The sequence below is a fragment of the Lygodium microphyllum genome, chromosome 27 (genome assembly GCF_053477565.2).
Source record: "Lygodium microphyllum isolate KBCC chromosome 27, Lygodium_microphyllum_v1.1.10, whole genome shotgun sequence".
NCBI lineage: Eukaryota > Viridiplantae > Streptophyta > Polypodiopsida > Schizaeales > Lygodiaceae > Lygodium > Lygodium microphyllum.
In genome coordinates this window covers 37,711,444-37,727,205 of record NC_141161.1, presented here as the reverse complement: position 1 = coordinate 37,727,205, position 15,762 = coordinate 37,711,444, and the positions used below count along the sequence as shown (strand labels likewise).

General features: G+C 40.6%; 1 long non-coding RNA gene across 1 annotated transcript in view; it reads right to left on the bottom strand.

The window, feature by feature from the left end:
* Positions 1-3,871: 3,871 nt before the first annotated feature.
* Positions 3,872-15,762, bottom strand: part of LOC148012221 (uncharacterized) — a 52,211-nt gene continuing 40,320 nt past the window's right edge. Inside the window, exons 2-3 of the long non-coding RNA XR_015689123.1 lie at positions 9,208-9,284; positions 3,872-4,090 (exon numbers count right to left, since the gene is read on the bottom strand). This is a non-coding gene — a long non-coding RNA (uncharacterized LOC148012221). The remainder of the gene's footprint in view (positions 4,091-9,207; positions 9,285-15,762) is intronic.

Sequence of the window (15,762 nt, the reverse complement as noted above, 5' to 3'; positions counted from 1 at the left end):
CTAACTGACACTGCATGATTCCACATAATGCTCCACATCTTTATACATGTTTTTCCACCAATACTTCTCTTTGATATTATCAAATGTACCCCAAATTCCTCTATGTCTAGCCCATAAGCTTTCATGAAACTCCTAGACCAACCTATTGTTGAGAAGCCCTATCTCCCAACACATGCACTGGAGCTCCTCTCTTTTTCTTTGCATGCTTATATAAATATTTATCTTTCAAGAAAAACCCATAAGCTTTTCTTTTAATCCTTTTTAATTCAGCTTCAAATCGCTCTGCCTTCTTTGTTATGAGGCAGAGATATTGACCTATTTTCAACCAATCATCCTCATACAACTCTTCCAAAAATTGTGTTCTCATTGAAGCATAACATTGTTGATGCTTTTTCTATATGCCCATCTCTTCTTCATGGCTGAAAGCTCTTTTCTTTTATTGAAATTCTTATTTCAATAGTTATTCTTGTTGTATTTGATGTTATGATAGCTCTACCTACATTAATGACAGATGTACTTACTGTTTTCAAATCTATATTTAGAGTGCTCATTCCTTGCTATCATAAAGTCATTTTTAGCACTTATCATGCCATCCTCTTCATCTTCATATCTTTCTCATGAAATTATATCAACCACCGAGTTTTCTCTACCTGCAATATGCTGAAAATTAGGGATAAAGGACTTTATATATGCAATTCACTGTAACATGGCAATATCGGGAGTTGGACAATTCACTATCATGTCCAATAGAGGTAGACAATCAGTTTCTACCACTACGTGAGCTCACATAAAATATTCCCTATCACGTAATGGTTGTCACTACACCCCAAAGCTCTCTTTTGACTTGAGAATATCACCATTGCCATTGATTGAGGACATTTGATCCAAGCCGAATGGCATACCTATTCCCATCATCATCATCCTAACCTACTACCCAACCAATGCCAATTGGACTTGTATCCACGGTGAGATAGATAGGCTGCCCATTCTCAGAATTTGTACTATTTAGTGTTGGAGCTAAAAATAATAAGATCTTTAACTTCTGAACTTTTTCCCTTTTCTCAAGAGCTGATATATACTCTCAGCCACATGAGAAAAATGTGCAATCCATATCAAGTAAAAGACACATGTACCCAAGAATCTTTTCACCTCGTATACATTCAAACATGTCTTCTGCATCCTGCTTATGGCATCAATCTTTACTAGTGAGGGTTTTCTTCCACATGGTCTACACATATGCCCAATAACCAATACTTCCTCTACTCCAAAAACCGACTTTTCTCCTAATAGAGTCAAATGCACTTCTTCAAGACAGCTCAAAATCCTATCACAATCAACAATATGATCACCCACAAATCTTCTACATCCCTACTCATTCAGCTCTTCATTCTTCTCATGGATATCACACTCAGGGAAGTTATACTATGTATATCCTCTACATCACGTGTGTGCAAGTCCTATTGCAAGCTGGAACTAATCATAGCATCCTGAATATAAATGGCCCACAGAGTAAATTGCCTTGCCCTCAAATGCTTCTGCAAATTCATCCACCACTAATGGCCCTGATCCAACATTCCTTATGGTGACTTTATTAACTGGTTGTAAATCCTATATAAACTGCAAAGCACCATTCTACTTTGGAACAATAAACCACCGATTCAAATATGGAGCTAAAGAGGGCTCCAAAATCCGCATCTTGATCTTCTCGTTCAAGATCTCTAGTAGCTTAGACAAATATCCCCGAGGCACTAGAATAGGCCTTAACTTCCATGGCACATGAGATACTGTAAAGATTGCCAAAGGTCCATGGATCAATACATTCAATTTCATCTGGCTAAAACACAAAGGCTTTTCCATGCTTACAAACATAGTTTTAATAAGCTTGTCTTGGGAGGGTTTCCAAGCCTTCATTTCATGAACTAGCATATAATACCTCATAAATTATCTTCATAGTTAGAGTTAGTTTATAAAAATGCAATCTTTGCCATTTTGTGTTCAACATAAATTAAATATTTGAATGTATATGCACATTTTTTATTAGAATAAATTAAGTAATGCAGACATTACATCTTTCCTTCTTGTTTCTTCTCTTGAGATGCATCCTCCATAACACGCTTAAGTATGGATTTTTCATCATCTTTCTGCTACTCCATTTTACTTCGTGTTATGCCTTTGGATGGGTGTGAAGAGGAAGGACCATTAGTGTCCTCTTCTCTTTTTCTCTTTTCTTCCACAAGAGCTTCTTAATTATGAACTTTAGTCAAATAAGAATAGGCTAAAAATGAATCCACTAGTGCACTCCATTGTGTTCTCCCTCGTATACTCTGATTTGCATCAATCAATTCAGTCTTTGTTGTTTTGCTCTTTTCCATACAATCCAATGCTTGCATCCAAACACGAGATTTTGCTTCAGCCATGCATTCTTTACTAGCTTCATCAAACATTTTAATTCTCAAACCATATGTGGCTGCATCTATGGCTACAAATGTTGTCCTTACAGCCATCTCTTCCGACCTCTTCTGTATACCACCATTTCCAAAATTTGGCTCTATTGGAAGACTTCTTTATGTTGCATGTAATTTTCCATCTTTCCAAAAGACTAACCTATTTGCTTTTGCTTCATCTCACTTTTCATGTTGTAAACTATCACACCAAATGCATCTCCTCTTGTATCCTTCTTTATACGGCCTTTGGGACCCTTATCTTCTACCTTGAGATCCAATTTTTTGACCTTTGCATTGACTTTTGTCAAATTCACCCTCAAATCATGTATATCTTTGATTAATTCATCCACATCATCACCTTTAAGAACTGGACCAAAGTATAGCCAATTGTTCTGTCATAGCCATAGACCCCTTGGCTACAATTTCAACCCCCTTCTGAGCACTGATTGGTATAGTACTACCTATACCCCATCTTAATTTCATCCACTCTCTCTTTATCGACACATGCACTCCCTCAATTACACTAGCCCAATCTGATTTTAGCATCTGATTTTAGTCTCATTTTAGAAGAGGCATCTTCTAAACGATCAGCTGGCTTTTCTTGCAAAACAAGATTTATAGCTTCAAAAACAAATCAATTTTTTGACTCTCCAATGATTTCTCCTCATCGACATCCAACTATGCATATTGACTTTCAAATTCACGGAGCAAAGCTATAGCAGCCAACCCTTTATTAGGCTTTTCTATCCAATCTGTAAATGTATTTTTAGTTACCAATCTTGCATCTTCCAAGAAAAACTATCCTCTTAAAGCTTTCTTTCATGCCACCAAATCAACATCTCTTCTATGTAGCTCATTAATCTAATCATGCAATGCATGAATAGCCAAACAGGAAAAATGCCAACTCCATGCATACTGTGGTACCCCATGAAACAACATATTTTCCTCATACATCTGAAAGAAGGCTAAAACATTTTGACCCTTAAGCTACCTCAATTCCTATCCCACTGCTTGCAATGTATTCACATCTAAGGAATCAATTACTTCTGCTTCCTGTTGAGTTTGCATATACTATTGTAATAACAATTGTTGTTGTTGCTGCTGCAACAAAGCAATCATATGTTGTAAAGCATCACCACCACTTGAACATGTAGAATCTCCCATCTTAACATACATGCTATTGACTTTCACATCCAGTTCACCACTATCGAAGCATTTGGGTTCGAAAGTCTCCATGGGGGTAGGAGAGAGTAGGGTGAAGAGAGATTTAGGGAGTGGAGTAGATGAAAGAGAAGGGGTTTAAAGAAATAGAAGATATAGAAGAGAATTAATAGAGGTGAATCCAGCCAAATTATTTTAGCATCTTATCATACATGGAAGACATCAACTCATAATCATAACTCATACTGAATACATCCAAACAAGGGAGGATTGAAGCCCAAGACACACTGAGACAATAGCCCAACTCATACACAAATACATAACATAGTCCATGATCCATGGTGTTGTCGTCCATTCATTGTTATAGGTATTCACCTCAAAAGTACTTGTAGCTTCAAGCTAATAGAGATAGAAGCCTTTGCAATTAGGACATAAATCAATTACTTCTCACAAATCCCTGTCAAAGCTAAAGAAGCACTTCAGCCCTGTCAATAACATGTATTCCATCCTTCAATCAATGCTCCAAAATGCATACAAATATAATCATAAGCATCTCTAATGAATGCCCAAGGTTACCCTTTGTTTACGGACTGTATCCAATACATACATTCACTTAGATCACTTACAAGCTCTACAAATTGAGTAGACTCTGGGCTACCCTGTTTATGGCACATTTGAATAGTCCAAAACTGTCCACAAACCAAGAAAAAATCACTCATTTGGCTGCCCCAAGTGGCACACTAGAAAAGATTCAAGATTTGGGCATCAAGAAAATCCATGAAAATGAAGATGAAGCAAGAACAGAACTTGTTGGTCATGGATTCCCTGTTCCTTCCTATTCAAGGCAACACCATAGCTCTCCTCCTCTCTCCCAAATTGCGTAAAAGGAGTGCATGCGAGAAGCAAGCTTTTTGAGTGAGCTTTTGAGCGAGCTTCTCTGGGCAACCTCCATTTATTGTTCCACATAGTCCACTCATTCCACCCCTTGATTTTTTTTACCTCCACCACCACTACCACAACTTCCTCCACCACCACTGCCATGGCCGTTGCCACCACTTCTGCCACCACCACCACCACCACCACTACCACCATCTCTATGCCCACCACCAATACTGTTGACACCTCCACCACCACTACCATTATCCCCACCACCTCCACGATTGCCACCACTATCTTCACTCACTCACATACACACACACATGCATACACACACACACACACTCTCTCTCTCTCTCTCTCTCTCTCTCTCTCTCTCTCTCTCTCACGTGCATATTCTCTTTTTCTCTTTCTAGTACACTCGGTCAAATTTCACTCCATCTCATGTAAAAGATTTCTCTCTCTCTAGCACGTAATGTGGATTTATTCATGCGATTGCCCCGGAAGAATGAAACACCATGGCCCACACCTCTCTCTCTCTCTCTCTCTCTCTCTCCCCCTCTGTCTCTCTCTCACAAATTACTCCATGTCTTTACTCTCTCTCGGTTTAGGGTTGTACATGCAATTTCTCCCTCTCACTCTATATTCTCTCTCCTCCTATCACCCATATATATATATATATATATATATATATATATATATATATATATATATATATATATATATATATATATATATATATATATATATATATATATATATATATATATATATATATATATATATATATATATATATATATACGTACATACACGTACATATATATACGTATATAAATCTTAGTCACTCACTCACTCTCCGTGTTTATCTCCCTCCCTCTCTCACTTTCTCTCTCTCATGCATGCAATCAGTCCACATTGTATCATAATGTCTCACATCAAATTATGGCATGTGTTGTAACAAATGCTTCTCTTAAATTCTAAAAACCTCTCTCTCTCTCTCTCTCTCTCTCTCTCTCTCTCTCTCTCTCTCTCTCTCTCTCTCTCTCTCTCTCTCTCTCTCTCTCTCTCTCTCTCTCTCTCTCTCTCTCTCTCTCTCTCTCTCTCTCTCATATATATACACACACACACATAATGTGAATGCCTGGGTAGCCACTCGATGTTTATAGAACTTTAATTTCAATGCATTGATAGCTCCCTCCCCTTCCCCTCTCTCTCCCTTCCCCTCCTCTCCCCAACAAATATGATATAAGACAATTCATACAAGCAATCCAAATGTATATTTATATTGTGTTAACTCTAGGAAACGTGCTTTTTCTTGTCAAATTAAGAGAGACAAGTTCACCAAAGGCTTGACATCCAAATGGATTCTATAACGATGACTTCTTAACAAAATAAAATGCGGTTGTGCTAAGAGGTAGTGTTGGGATTGCATTGCTAGTCACTATATAGGTGGTGTTTGAAAAGTTCTTCTGCTTTCAAATACAATGTGCAGTTTTTCTTTAGTGAGTGTGGGTTGGTGTATAAACATGTTGGCATTTGCAACCATCCCAAACACTCGAAGGTACAAATAGTATAGGTGCTTGCATGCCAAATACGTTTCTCCTTCTGCAGTACAGTCCATGAAATCCCAACAATTACATGTTGGATTCTTTGTAATGTGCACATGAAAACACTCATGCATGACACTTGAGTTAGCTGCCGCTCGTTTCAAAACCTCATGCTTCAAGGCCTTCACCACTATGTGGCCCTTTACAATTGCATTTAGAGCCAACATTGAGTCTATCCATTTCCCTGTAACATGTGAAACACCTCTTTGATATCTACACAAACCCTCGTTTACATCCACCTCTTGTGCCACCTTTTGTAAAACAAACCCACCTTTCTCCAACATGTGGATCTCTTCTATGGTCAAATTAGTGTCTCATGTCACTAGCCATATGTGTGGAACCTTGGGTGGTGCGTGTTGAATGGAAGAACAAATGTTCCATGCATGGTCCACACTATCATTACAAAACCACATGAACTGGCGCCATATTCCATGTTGATTGCTAGCTTCTCCTCTTGAGCTAGACCACTCCATGATGCCCCAAAATGAAGGTTTAGGCACCCCATGTGATGTATTTTTTATAGGTATTTTGCATTTTCCCTCTCTAGCTCCCAACCATCCTTGACATTGTACACAACTACAAGCTACAATCCTTCTTATAGCCCCAATGGTGTCATAAAGGATTGTCTCCACCACCATTTCTTTCAAACAATTTGGTGATACTTCTCTTGATTGGTCGGAAGGCAAAGGATCCTCAAAGTTTAGTTTTCTTGTACCCTTTCTTCTAGGTATGTTTTCGGTCACATACTTAGGCCTGTGAGATGCGTTGGCTTCCTCAGACCCCACTTTTCCATCAACCTTATGTTTTCTTACTACAGTCACATTGTCCCCTCACAAATCGGGACGTTTATGCAATTCAGTTCCTCTTGCCACCTCCTCAATGATCCTTACCGTTGCTCGAGGTGTGGGGTTAATTCCTTGTTGTAGTTGACTCAAAAGCTTCTCTGCACTAGGTTCTGCACCATGGAACTTTCCACCAATGAATGCATGTCGTTTTGTGCTCTGTAGTAGAGTGTTGGCCAAATCACTGACACATGCATTGTACAATATGATAGATCCCTTGAATACCTCCCCTGTCAACCAACTTGCATGCATTGGCTCTGCCAAGTTCGTGGTTGGCATATGAGTAATGTCTTCCACCACCTAGATAAAAATATAGCACGAGAAGGTATGGAGCATGACTCGGGGAAGTTACTATAAGTATATCCTTTACATTACGTGCATTCAAGGTCTATTTATAAATATCCTTATCTGTGAATTTTTTCTAAATAAAACATAACTCTTTTCTTTTTAATCTATAAATAACCCCTTTATATTATACCCTTCTGTATGCAAAAAAATGTATAAAAATTGTATTTTAAAAATACCTTATTTTGAACCCACGTGATGCACACATATATTCATGAGTAACTCACCCAAGGAGCATGAGAAAACAAATACACCACACGTCACATCCTACTATTACGAACTAGTCTTACCCCAACAAAGTGCCACCTCCAACATGGATATCTGATATGCCACCAACTAAGCCAACAATCCATTGCTGGTATATTGCAATTCATAACTTTTCATGTGACCCACCAAGCCCGAATGAATCCATATTGCATTATTGCATGATCTTCCATGACTGCACACCTCCACATGGGGCACAAGCGCTTATGCTCATCTTGAAAACTCTTGTGCACATACTATGATGTGTGTATTTGGAGACTTTGTTCCCAATGAAATAAGCAAGATCTCTCCCTTCCTTGCATTACATTGTTTGGACCACCATTGAACACTCTGGGGATGGCCCTCCAATTGGCAGCTGCCTCATCTACCATGAATCCAAGGAATGGCAAAACTCTCTTGTGATCAAACCACAAGGCCATGCGACGTTGCTACTTGTTGCACAAGTGTCGCATCTATTCCAGGGGATCATTTCACCCATTGAACGGCGTTTTTTGGTCAAGGAATTATGTTTAGACAAGAAGCAAGGTTTAGGGTGTCTTTTTACCCAACTCAAACCTACTTGCACTAGGCCGAGGGATTCAAACTCAAACTGAGTTTTAACATTTGAACGAATGACCCTTAGGGAAAAAAACCCTAGATCGTTACTTGCATGAGCATCAAATTGACCCAACATTGCGTGAATGTGGGTAGGACCTTTGGGTATGAGGGTTTTGACTTGGCAAGAAGTGCAAAACTAGGCCAAATCCTTAACGTGCTAAACCCTACTTAGCACTTGGGGTATTTATCGTATCGATTAAACCATGCCTACACGAATCCCTTGCGGATTAGGTGATTTAGATAATTCGATCTACTTGTCTTGCGATAAGAACGAACCATTCCTAGAGATGTTAACTTGATCTAAAGGAGGAAACTAGTTGCAACATGTCACAATTCACGTAAACACGCCATTCATTGCTTCTACATACCACTAGATTTGCAATAATCGTAACCTTGTTAAAATCAAAATGCATGATAATTTGCAGAATAATTTTCATAGAACCTACTAGGATTTACATTGAGGAATAATGCCTACAACCTTTTGTCTAAGAGTTGGAATTTCATGTTTTAATAAGCATTGCAATCTTTTCCAAATGCAACTTGACAAAATGAAATTTGCGAATATGTAACATACGACCCCTAGATACAAAAAAATGAAGTTCATGCGACACTAAGGTATTGATTTAATCCATTTCAAGCATCCTTTTTCCATGCAACTTACAAGACCGGAGTTCATTTTCATGCTGCGAAATGGAAGTTAACAATTTCCTCGTGTGAATCATAACGAAGGGAATTATTGACTAAATGCAAGATACTCCTTTCCTTCACGACCAATGCACTTAATAATTTCATTCCATTTCCCTAAGTAATAGGCGTTTGGACTCATTACTATGGAAATGCACCAAAATTAGCAACATGCAGCTAATCTCCTAAGATGAACAATTCTAGAAATGCAACATTCCAAATTCATGACATGTACCAACCTTGTCTAACGCTTAAAGAGAGAATTTGTCAAGTCTACATTTATCGCTCCCACATGCTTTAATGATAAGCGCAAAATGCATTCTTCCTTATGAAATTAAGCGTGCCTAAATCATTTCTTTATGTGAGAATAAACTTAAAAAAAAACCTGGATTTGTGGGCTCGGGGAGATGTCCACATGAATGTTAGGAGAAGAACCCCCGCGCAGGCGCGACTTGCGACTTCCTGGGGGCCATCGTAGGTGTGATTACGGACTTCCGGTTTGCCCTTACCCTTACGCGATCAGTGAATCTCCTCAGCCTTGGTAAGCAGCCTCAAGATCTTGCCCTTCTCCCTCGTACGCAGGAGATACCTTCACCAAACTTCGGATCTTTTAAAAGGCCGAGGCTTGTGAGATTTGGGCTTAAGGGTTTTGGGCTTATGGGATTTGAGCTTTGTTTGCGAAAATGGGCTCTTACGAATGGAGTTGCGAGAAAGGAGCTTTGGCCTTGCGAGAATTGGAGTTTTACGAGGAAGCTGTGGAAATAGAGCTTAATGAGCTCGGTTTTAAACCCGGGAAGGTCATAGGAACAAGGCCAAAGCCTTATCCCTTAGAAGCTTAATAAGAAGCTTCTGATGTCACAAAACATGAGGTAAGTAATGAATGGGGAGGAGATGACGAATCGGATGGCGCTACTAGCAAAGAGCAAGGCAGCAGTTGGCGTTGGCCGCAACAGGGCTGCGGCTACGGTGGCTACAGCACAGAAGTGGCATTTTCCCCAGCACGATGACTCCTTCCTTCCTCCGTCTTTCCTCCTTTTATGCAGCACGCCGTTGTCCTCTGCTTCTTCCTCCCTTCCCCACTAAGGGGGGGTTCTTATATAGGTTTAAGGGGGTTGGGGAGAGAAGCTTCCCATGTGGCCTCTGCATAGCCTCCCCCCCCTCCTTATGCAGCCCACAACTCCATCTAGCCCATCCCTCCCAACACCCCTCTCCTCCAGCCATACATTAGCGGGGGAAAGGGGTAAAGATTAAAAAATTTGCATTAATATTATTCATTTTGCCCCTCCCAAGAGGGTGTTTCCCCGCAGTTACGTGGATTTGAACTCCCTGGGCTCGATTTTCCAATGCGGAGGTCCCGTTTTCACACGTGCGGGTTACGGATTAAACTGCCGGCAATTGCAATGCGGAAGATAACCTTGCATAGGGTTTACGCGGCGTGCGGGGAGTTAAGTTTACGTGGCATGTGGGAAGTCACCCCCTTGGAGGAATCGAGATGTCCTCATCTCGAGATGAACTAGGGGTATTGTTGGTTGAGAGTGCTTTCATCCATCCAAGTGGCATTCTCCTCGGGATAATCTTTCCATTGGACGAGGCATTCTCTCAAGGTTCTGGATCTCAATTGTCTCTTCCTAACATCTAAGATCATGCCAGGCCATAGCTCAAGGACTCCTTGGCTAGGCATTACAACTTATTGGTCATCAAGTACATGGCTAGGATTAGGTACATACTTCTTCAGTAGGCTGATATGGAATACATTATGAACCTTTAGGTTCTCAGGGGGTTGCAATCTATAAGCGTTGGGTCCTAAGCACTTAAGGATCTTGTAGGGTCCACAATACCTCGGACTTAGCTTCTTGCAATCTCCTAAGGATAGGGAACTCTTCTTTGCGCATACACGAATGAAGACATCGAAGGTTCTATCTTGACGTTTCAAATCCGCGTATGCCTTTTGTCTATCCTTGGCAGCTTGGATGTCCTGTCTTATTGACTTCATTTGGTCATCCATCTCTTCCAGTATCTACCTTGAAGCTTCAACCCTTATGGTTGGATTTGAGAAGTCTAAAGGACTTCGACAGTCATGCCCATACAATGCTTGAAAAGGGGTCATCTGAATGCTTTGTTGGTAAGAAGCATTGTAGGCAAACTCAACCAGTGGCAAGTATTGAATCCACCTTTTTGGTTCACGGCAGCAGTGTGCTCTTAGCATATCCTCGATGACTTGGTTGACTCGGTTCGTTTGACCATCAGTTTGGGGATGGTAAGTTTACTAAAACAGAGCTGAGTCCCAATGGCTTCAAAGATAGCTCTCCAGAAGTGTGATGTGAAGAGAGAATCACGATCACTAATGATTCTTTTGGGCAACCCATGTAGCTTGAATATCTCGTTGATGAACAACCTTGCAATGTCTAAGGCTTTATAGTTTGTCTTAACAGGAATAAGGTGTGCAACCTTAGTAAGCATATCAACCATAACCATAATGGAGTTGTATCCTCCTTGAACTTGGGGTAGACCAACAACAAAGTCCATACTGATGAATTCCCATTTCATTTTAGGAATGTCAAGTGGTTGCAACTTTCCTGGCATTTTCACATGTTCCGCTTTGATACGATGACAAGACAAACACTTGGTGAAATATTTGAGAACGTCACATTTAAGCCTCTCCCAATAGTAGCTCTTCCTGAGACTGCATTCAGGGTCTTGGCATAGCCAGGATGTCCTGAGAAAGGGGAATCATGAGCTTCCCAAAGTATCTTATGCTTGAGTGACTGGCTTGCCGGTATACATAATCTCGTTCTATAGTAGACAAGTCCACTACTGATAGAGAACTCATGATACTTAGCTTGTAGCTTTTGGTCTTGATCCTTGATAGGGATCTCCCTTAGCATCTTTTGATAGGTTGGATCATGGCATGCTTCTTCTCTAGCTAGCTCAAGTATTGGGTTGTTTGGCATGGATACCTTTGTGGCTAGAGATCTAGCTGTTGATGGATTTTGCAAGATTAGAGAATTAAGAAATGCCCTGCGACTAAGTGCATCGGCAACTACATTCTCCTTTCTAGGCCGGTGTTTGATTTCAAAATCATACTCCTCCAGCACTTCAATCCACCGACGTTGCCTCATGTTGAGTTCATTCTGGGTAAAGATCCACTTGAGACTTTTATGATCCATAACTAAAGTAAACTTGTTACCCAACAGGTAGTGTCTCCAAAGCTTTAGAGCATGGATGACAACTAACAGTTCTAGATCATGGGTAGCATAATTCTTCTCATGGCTCTTCAGTTTTCTTAAAGAATAAGCTACAGGATGACCTCCTTGCATAAGCACGCATCATAAGGCAAGTGTGCTAGCATCAGTTACTACTTCGAACTATTGAGGTTTGGAAGTTTCAAGATAGGTGTTGATACTAAACTTTGCTTTAATCTATCAAAGCTAGATTGTTCAGCAGTTGACTATGCAATGGATGTTTGCTACAATCAAAGTATAGTTTTTGATAAAGACCTTATACCATCCTGTCAATCCAAGAAAACTGCGTATTTCTTTGACAGTTGTTGGTATTGGCCATTCTAGAACATCTCTGACTTTGGCCGGATCCACTGAGATTACTTCCGCTGATACGATGAATCCCAGATATTCAATCTGACGTTTGAAGAATGCACACTTCTTCATCTTAGCATAAAGCTTGTCTGCCCTCATTGTCTCAAGGACAATCTGAAGCTAGGGTTCATGATCTTCTTCATGTTTGGAATAGATTAAGGTATCATTGAAGAAGACGAGTACAAAGTCATCAAGATATGGCCTAAAGATATCCTGCATTAACCTGTTAAAGGTGGCAGGGGTATTCGTCAACCCAAATGACATGACTAAGAACTCAAAGTGTCCATATCTTGTGTTGAAGGCCGTCTTTGGGATATCTACTTCCTTGATCCTTATCTGATAGTATCCAGACCTTAGATCAATCTTGGAGAAGATCTTTTCACCTTGAAGACGGTCAGGAAGTTCATCTATTCTAGGAATAGGGTATTTGTTCCTAATGGTTGATTGATTCAATCCTCTGTAATCAATACCCAGCCGAAGCGTTCCATCCTTCTTCTTCTGGAATAGCACTGGAGCTCCCTATGGTGAACTGCTAGGATGGATGTAGCCCTGATCTAACAGTTGCTTGAGTTGCTCCTTCAGCTCAATTGCTTCCAGGATGGACATTCTATAAGGCCTCTTTACAGTTGGCGCAGCTCCCGGCACTAGTTTTATCTCATGATCCACTTTCCTTTGAGGCGAAAATTATGTTAGCTCTTCAAGAAATATGTCTGCGTACTCCTTTAGCCATGAGAGTCCTTCACTAGACTCCTGCTTTAGATCTAGCTTATTAAGCTTAATCAAGTAGACAGGTAGTCCCTTTCCAACTCCCTTTATAATCCGAGATGCTTTGGCCAATTGAATTTTCAGCTTTCCAGCCTCTCCTTGAGTTGTGGCCAATTCCCCTTCAGAGTTTCGAAAGGAAACTTGGCCCTTTCCACAATGAATATGGGCATCATTAGGTTTAAGCCAATACATTCCGAGCAAACACTCATGGATATCTAGGTTCATGACTCTGAATCTGACTGAAGTCAACTTTCCTCCTAGAAAGAATTCCACCCTACATTACATATCTACTTCAGCTTTTAGCCAAGTGACCAGAAGTCTTAGTCCATTCATATTTTCGGAGTACAATTATTCTTGGGGCGATGGAATAAGCTGATACATTAATTCGAGGAGAATAAGATGTTGTTGCATTCAGCTACTGGAACTGAATAATAGTACGGATTGGGGTCATCAATTTTCAAGAATCGATAGGTCATTCGAAGATTAGGGTATCTTTTCCTTTGATATCCCTTCTGCTCATGACGTCCCAACACCTTGATTCGGTTGGCAGGGATTACTCGAGTCACTTCCCTGTACACATACTTATTCTGATTAACCCTTCAACCTCCGATCTGTAGGGTCATGTTTGCGTGAGCCTCCACAAAGACGAACAACTTGACGATCTTTAAGTCCTCCGACCTATAGGGTCATGTTTGCGCGAGCCTCCACAAAGACGAACAACTTCACGATCTTTAAGTCCTCCATCCACTTGATTCTTTTCAAGTTGATTCGAAGGTATGCAAGTCGGTGGCAGCAATGTAATAAATCTCTGAAACACCCATCCATCTCCGTTCCATGTACAGAGGTGATGGATTATAAATGCAGTCTAGGATGTTCATCATATCGATCCTTCGTTGATACTCTGAGGCATGCATCGCAGTCATAAACATGACTTGGAACACTAAGAATCTGTTCCATACTTCATAATTCTGCAAGACAGCATCGAAAGTAAGGAAATGTTCTTAACAACAACATTTGCTTTACTTCCTCTTATAAAGTTTTCTTATAAAGATAGATCCTTCGTTGGTTCGCTCTGATACCAACTGTAACGTATCCACCTGTTCCCTTTTGAGGACACGTCTTAGCAGTCCATCGGAAAGAGAGTCTAGAAAGCTCCGCCCGGCACTTCCATGGAATGTTACGATGTTTGCGATCTAGGACTTCCCGTGTTGTCGAAGGATTGTCGAAAGTAAAGTCGCGACCACAGAGGACTTTGAATAATTTCAGGATAGGAGGTCAATCTAGCGAAATCAGATTCAATTGAAAAGCTTAATTTCAGATAATATGTGACATACAATCAACTTCATCTGAATGGAAACCTCTCCAATAAACATGTTGACAAAAATTCATGTCATATAAACAGCCTGTCTTTTCCAAAGGAACAAGGAAATCTGAAGTAAGATCTAAGGGGTTGGAATAGGATCAAGAAGGCATCTTTGTATTCAGGTACAGTTTTTGTAGATACATACAGCTCTCTTGTATAGATAAAAAAATTCTGTAACAATCAACCAGATCTGGAGCAACTTTTCGTAGATATACACAGCTCATTCATATGATAGCAGCTGCAAATCGAGCCCATCTGGAGGCAGATCAGCCTGCTCCAGCACCAGTCATCTCATAAAAGCCGGATCAAATTGCGAGTCTTTTCCCCTTTCTTCTTCCTTCTTTATATTTTTCTTAGGATTTTGAGAAAGCAGAGACAACAAGCAAGGAAGTGCTTCGTTGTCTAGGATAACCTGGGTCTGAATATCATCACCGGTCACAATATTTCCAATAGTCCACAAAGCACTTAGGAGAATAGTGGTAACTCTTGCTGATTATCTTTGCTTTGACACATCCTAGGCATTGAAGGGTAGCTGGCTCTGAAGAGTGCACATTGCAGACTGCAATCCTCATATCACTTTGAATTCGAAACCACACATATTTGAAATAAAATCCATTCACAGGTGCTGTCTCAGGGACATCGTCTGGAGTAATGGAACCATCTGACGGCACAAGAGGACATAGGGAGTCAGCTCACAGCCCACGATAGGAATCTCTAAGGGCAGGTGCATTCACAGTATACTCAGCATACTTCCCACTCCCTCAGCCGTGTAAACCTGTAAATATCTGTGGCTGTGAACAGCAATACTCTCGTTTGGTAATCTCAACCAGCAATATCAGGCAATGATTCATGTACAAACGTGTGCCTTCTGTGAGGAGCTGGAGGTGGAGCTGAAGATAAAACTGGGGAAGGGCAGTTGGGCACATCCGCCACCATCAGAATTGCAAAGGCCACAACGCATTACTTGCAATGAGCACCAATCACTTCTTTTGAGAATTTACTCCCTCTACCTTCGTTGGAGACGAGGGTACTGTGTGTCTTATCACAATCGGTGCTCGAAGGGCTCTATGTTCAGCTTCTTGTTGCAATCGAGCCCTATACATTTCCTCTGTTTCCACCTTCAAATGTCTTTTAACCTGATTGATCATTCCACGGATGGTGGAGGTGTTGTCGCGGATGACGGTGCGGTAAGATTTGCGAAGGCCAAGGGTGTGGAGGG